The 6,936-nt window shown below is 32.1% G+C and overlaps 1 non-coding gene across 1 annotated transcript; it reads left to right on the top strand.

Moving 5' to 3' along the window:
- Positions 1–6,564: 6,564 nt before the first annotated feature.
- On the top strand, positions 6,565–6,659 carry TRNAY-GUA (transfer RNA tyrosine (anticodon GUA)). Its single transcript has 2 exons — positions 6,565–6,601; positions 6,624–6,659. It is a non-coding gene; the product is annotated as a tRNA-Tyr (tRNA).
- The last annotated feature ends 277 nt before the right edge of the window (positions 6,660–6,936 follow it).

Below are 6,936 nucleotides of genomic sequence, written 5' to 3'. Positions count from 1 at the left end.
CATATGTCACTGTCTTATATTTTTCATAATCTACTATTTCATTTCCAATTGCATATATACCATCCATATGTTAACAAGTTGATAAAAGCTACAAAAAATCACAAAATAAGCATGTACTGTCCAAGCATCACATTTTGCAAAATTGTTGATAGTCCCCTATTTCACATTAAAATGTTGGATATGAATTCCCTTAAAGATCTAGGTGGCTCATTCATGTTACAATCCTACAAAACAAATGTAAAATGCAAAAAGACACATATATGCCTAAAAACATCAAAATGGTTAGAAAATTCAATATGTATCCTACAACAAGAAGTTGTGCGTGTGTGATTTATCTTCACATAAAAAAGTTTACCCATCTCAAAAATTCTTTGACTTATTCAAATTTGAGGATAGATACCAATAAATTTTGCAAAAAAATTGTGTTTGAGTTGAGTCCAAAAAATGTTTCACATGTGGATCATGATTTTGGCTACCAATCTTCTTTCTTACAACATCTCTTTGATTAAGGGAAAGACACATGTTATTTTTCCAAAAATATTCAATCAATTATTTCAAAGCTTCACTATTCTCTTTATCCTTTCATGGTAGTCTACCGCTAAATTTCCAAACTCATTTTTTGTTGGATCTTACACTCTCATGCCTTACCATGGCTCTCTTTAGAGTACCTCTATCAATTTTCAATGTTTTGTGTGTCTTTCTCATGAGTCAAGATTTCTTCATTTGGGTACTTACTATTATCGATGTAAGTACACATCTTGTGATATTACTATCTTTGGTGCATGATTTAGAACCCACTTTGTCATATGCAGTCATTAGATTCTTTACAATGCCTTTTTCATTTGAATCATCCATCGTTCTTAGCCCAAAAATCTTCATGATGGGCCTAAATTTCAAATTCCTCATCATTTCAACAAATAATTTCATTGACCTATAATATTTAATTCTTCAAAGAATAATCTCCATGTCTAATTAAATTTTCTTTGACAAGTACATGTGCTAATCTTGTTAGGCATTGATTTCAAAATGTTAGTATCAATATCAATCAAATATTTTAGTCTTCTAAAACAAATTCTAGAAGGTGTTATAATCTCTTCTATTTCCTCAACATTTTGAACATCAACATAAGGTTGAGTGATTTTCATACCTTGAACCAAAGATGATGTGCCTTGGCAATATGATGCAAAAGATGGAATATCACCTACTTGATATGTTGATGTTGTGCCTTCAACATGATATGATGGAGTGTGTACATTGTTGGATGTAGAAATTAGTGTCTCTTCAACATGAGATGATGATATGACTCCAACATTGGAATATGGTGTAGCTTCACAATTTAATTCTCTTCTTAAGTGTAAGAGTCTCATTCATTCTCTTTGTCTTTCTAATTCTTCCTCTTTGTTTATCTGTATTAGTGGTTCGTGTTCCTCTTCAAAAGACAGTTCTTCATTATTGCATTGCAATTTTCTTTGTTCACATAGTAGTTTCATTGTATCTCTTTTAATTTCAAAATCTCTCTCCCTCTCTTCTATTGTTTGAGTTTCGGTTTCTTCCTTGACATGATGATGATTTATATATGTCAAATTATTCAAACACCCAAATTAGTTACAATTTGTTTATAACAAATCATTCAAATACATATACAAATTACAAGTATTTCAATGAATACACAATATATATTAAACAACTTGCAAAATTATAATGAATTTTTCATACATTAAAATTTCTAACCATTTCCAAATAACAATTCATTCAAGCATACAAATTTCAATGAATTCGCTATATATTAAACAACCTATCAAATTATAATGAAATTTGTCTCTATAGTAGCAAAGAATATTTAAAAAGGACTGCACTAACCTTTTCTATAGAAAGAATGTTCAAAAACTCTTCAAATAGTGTATCTAATGATTGAAGTTGGTGTTTGCTAGCTTCCAATACCATGAAACCCATGTTTTTTGTTATAACAACATAACATACAATAAACAAAAAAGAGGGACCCAAACTTTCCTTGTAACTATTTTTTGCTATTTTCATATAGTGCATACACACTATGTGAAATCTCTCTCTCTCTCTCTCTCTCTCTCTCTCTCTCTCTCTCTCTCTCTCTCTCTCCATCCCACCCTCTCCCATCCCCCTCTCCCCCATCCCCTATACTCTCTCTCTCTCTCTCTCTCTCTCTCTCTCTCTCTCTCCCTCCATCCCTCCCTCCCCCTCTCTCTCTCTCTCTCTCTCTCTCCCTCCCTCTCTCTCTCCCTCTCCCTCCCTCCCTCTCTCTCTCTCTCTCTCTCTCTCTCTCTCTCACACACACACACACACACACACACACACACACACCTACCTTCTCCCATCCCCTACTCTTTCTCTCTCTCCCTCTCTCTCCCTCCCTATCCCTCCCTCTCCCATCTCCTACTCTCTCCCCATCCTCTACTCTCTCTCACTCTCTACATCCCTCTCTCCTTCCCTTTATCTCCATCCATCTTCTCTATTGAAATACAAGGCTTACAAAGTGTTTCCATACTATAACATGTATGTGTTATAGTGTGTGCGTGCTATGTAAGCCTTAAATTTAAAAATGCTTTAAATAGTGGGCACATGCTATTTAAAGCTTTGGATTTTACCAAGCCTAAGGCTTGGATTTTTCTTGGAGATCCAACACAATAGTTTGGAGTCTCTAAATTGGTTTGAGACATGTTTTGCAGCAAGCATACAAAAAATGATTGATTTTCTTGTGTGCTCTCCTTCAAGTTTCCATGTGGTTGAGCATTGATAAAATCACGTTACATGATATTATGTGTGTGTGTGTGTGTGTGTGTGTGTGTGTGTGTGTGTGTGTGTGTGTGTGTTAGCTATATAAGCATATAATTTATTTTGAATTCATACTATTCAATCCTTTCAACTATAGTTTATTTTGAATGTATGTCCATTTTCTCTCAAAAACCAACATGTACTAATTGGGGTGTAGATTTTAACTCATTCATCAAAGTTTGCAACAACTAAGGTTTTTAGAAACTAGACTCCATTCTACACACTTTGAAAAAAAAAGTAGTTTTGATTTTAGATTAGTTTTCAATCATTTCTAAGAGGAGCACACAAATATTTCACATTTTTGGGATGTGTCCAATTACAAAATTCATAAAAAATAATACACATTATAAAATTACCCAAAAAGTATGGGATAAACTAAATGGTGTTAGGTAATTTTGACTAGAGCGATTAAAGAATTTCAAAAAAAAAAGTTGAAATTTTAGGGGGGCCACAGTTTGCACTATGCAATGTTTTTTTCTAAAAAAACACTAGCACTTTTTGTGGCCCCCTATTTTGAGGACCTAAAACTAAACCATTTTGAAAAAAAAAATAGTAGTTTAGGAACTAGATTCAAAGGACTACTACTTTTGTTTTTGTCATATCTTAAAATTTTGAGTGTAACTATCTTCAAATTCTTGTCAAAGTTTAGAAATTGTTGATTTTAGAAGAAAAGTGGCCACTTATACCCCCCTTTTGGCACCACAACTTGGTGCACTTACCCAAATATAAAGCTTCCAAAATAATTATTTATAAGTAAACATATTAGCATAACACACCAATAATGAAATGTTATACATATATTTTTATAAATATTATCATTTTATACAAATACACATTAGTTTATTTTAGCATGATTTATTAATTTGTTGCGAGTCACTATGGCTAGGAAGAGACTCAAAATATTAGAAGTGGGTACCAATAAAGACAACTTAAATATTATACTTTTAAATTATATTGTCTATTGAGTTTATTGAGTCTTATAAACACATTTATATTTATATTTCGAAGAGAGAAACCTTATATATATATATATATATATATATATATATATATATATATATATATATATATATATATAAGAGTGAACCTAAGAATTGAGCCTCCCCTAGATATGATTAGAAATAATAAGATATATGGATTTTTTGACCTTCATGTCTCCAATCTGCAATAGAATGTTGTTCACCAAACAATTCCAAATAAAAGATTCAAAAATTTTGAATTTATTTTGAGATAAATGACATGTGTCCTTACATAGTTAGTCTCCAGGTTATGAGCTTTTATAATATGTAGAGACACAATAAAATAGCATCAAAATGCACTATCCTGAAATTCTTTTGAAATGTTGCTACAATTTTGATAGGTAAATTCAATCAACAGTCTTCCTCAATCTTGATGTTGAAAATAACATAATGATTTGGTCTGGCATGGAGGCTTTGTAGAGTGGAGGAAGATGTTCAAATTTTGGCCAAATTGCTTCTCTGAGAGTATTTATATACTCGTGTAGAATTTAAACAAAATGATCTCAAACTCTACTAATGTCGATTTGTTTTCTACTCTGACCTCTCTAATACAAGTGTCTAGAACATATTTCGAACTCCACCAAGCAAGCCAACTTCTAACTTTGAATCTTTATACAACATAATACTTATGTTTTCTCTACTAATTTTACCATTTCTTAATGTTGAGGCAATACAAGGAATGACTTAAAAACTAGACATTAAGACTTAATTCTTAGGCTAAAAGTATTAAATAGTCAAATTTGACTTGCATTTTCCAAGCTTAGGTTTTTCTTTAATGTGTGAATTTTAAGGGTGGTTGCAAATCTACCAAAACATGCCTTATTGTTGTTCTCCTTTAATGCACTTTTTGAAAAAGTTGCTCTTTTTGTTGAGTTTTTTAAATAATTTGAACCAATGTCTCTTTTCATAAGTACTAAAAAAACATGACAAATCTCCATAACTCATCAACATTGTAACCTCATTTTTATAAGCTCAAACACTACTTTTTTATCTTATTACATAAAAATTTGGCAACATATCCAAAAATGCACCTACCATCTTGAACGTAAGTGAATGTCAAGCTAGTCCTACAAGCTTCATACTAACTTCTCATAATTTTCTCACTTTCTTAGAAATACTGACTTATTTAGATAATTGGAATTCTTATCTTAAGCCAATCTGTTAGGATTTGGAGTCAAAACATATAAGCATAGATGATAATGTCTTAATTTTAGCGATGTAAACATTAACATTTCTTGGAATCGAAACATCAATCTTCTCAAGCACCTAATCCAAAGATGAACTATCCTTCCTAAATATTCTTTGATTTTTCTCCCACCAAAGACTCTATGCTATAATGGAATGTGAAATACACCATATGATACTTTAAAAAATCATCTTTTCTTCCTCTCCCACCAAAGACTCCATGCTATAATAGAAAGTGAAATATGCCAGATGATACTTTAAAACACCTCTTTTGTTCCTAGTCCACCAAAGACTCCATGCCATAATGGAAAGTAAAATACACAACACTTTAAAATAACCTCTTTTGTTCCTCTTGAAGGTAAAATACATCAAATGACACTTTTATAAATCATCTTTATGCATCAAAGGTCACCCATCTAACATGTATGCAAATGAATTTGGTAATGGGCCAATCCATTTCAGTTTAATAAGTATCCTTTGCCAACAATATTGAGCGAATGGGCGTTGCAATAACAAATGGTTTATCATTTCCTTGTGGAGACCACACATAATGTCCAATCAAAGGATCTTGTTATTCCTACTTTTTCCAATCTATCAGCTATGAGAATTTTCTTATTTAGACTATCTAGGTAAAAGCTTCGACCTTCGGCAAAACTTCGTCATGCCGACAAAAGGTGACTTTCCTACCCTTATCCACAATTGTGTTAAAGGGATTTGTAAACCTCTTTGATTATATATATATCCTCTCAGAATTACCACAATCCATATATTTTCTTCTTATTATCCAAGCCCATAGAGAATGATGCATCCCACTTGGTCCCCAAGCTCATATTGTTATCTTCTAGATTATGGATTCTTGCACCTTCCTAATTTGTTTTGCTTACATATGGAATCCCAAGCAATCAATGGGACCTCCTTCTTGTCATCCATCTTACCTTTCCAAAGAAAATCTCTCAAACACTGACTATAATATTGGAATGAGATAATTGGAAATTGTGATTAATACTAATATTAATTAGTAGAATTCTACCTGCTAGCGACAAGCATCTACACTTCCATGCTGATATTCTTTCCTTAATTGTCTTAAGAATATTTTCCTAATATGAGGCCTTGTTTGCCCCCGAAAAGGAAAGGCACTCCTATATATTTACACGGAAGAGATGCTTCTCTAAACGCCAAAAACTTATGTAATGAGGATTAAACCGTTTGATGTGTGTTGGAAAAGAAAACCTTGACTTATTTGCATTCAGCTTATGTCCTGAAGTCATGCAGTATTCCTCGATGGACTGTTAGATGACTTTAACTTCCTCCCTCCATATTGACTTGAAGAAATAATTTACATGTTTAAATTAGCGCCATAACAAGATTTTATGATTAGTTCCCTTATAAGATTGGGCATATTCCTTGATCTTATTACAGCTTTTTCTATGCACGACTTTGGAAAAAACGATCGCCAATAAGAACCGATCAAATAATCTGATTTACGGAATATTGAATAATAATGGATAAATAATTTATTTAAATAAGACCTGATACATAAAAATCGCAACAACCGATCTTAGCTCAGTTGGTAGAGCGGAGGACTGTAGTGGGACTTAAAATCTCTTAGAAATCCTTAGGTCGCTGGTTCGATTCCGGCAGATCGGATTTTTTTCTCTTATTTCGAACTTTTTTCCTTTTTTAGTAAAGGGGATGGTAATGTTAATATTCATCTTGTTTAATATAGTTGAGATCGGATATTTTAGCTTTTTATATCTTCAAAGTAAGGGGGTTAGGAATGTTACATGTATATTGAATCAGAACTCATAGAATAATAATACTATTGAAATTATATTATTTTCTAATGCAATAAAGTTTTCATAAAATTATTAAGTTATTCATTTGCAAATGATAAATTGAGAGACTTTATTTATTTCATGATAAA

The sequence above is a fragment of the Cupressus sempervirens genome, chromosome 6, assembly GCF_028749045.1.
Source record: "Cupressus sempervirens isolate cs-2001-9-10 chromosome 6, ASM2874904v1, whole genome shotgun sequence".
NCBI classification, from domain to species: Eukaryota; Viridiplantae; Streptophyta; class Pinopsida; order Cupressales; family Cupressaceae; genus Cupressus; species Cupressus sempervirens.
The sequence above is the reverse complement of the archived record's forward strand: the minus strand, read 5'-3'. Positions and strand labels throughout refer to the sequence as shown.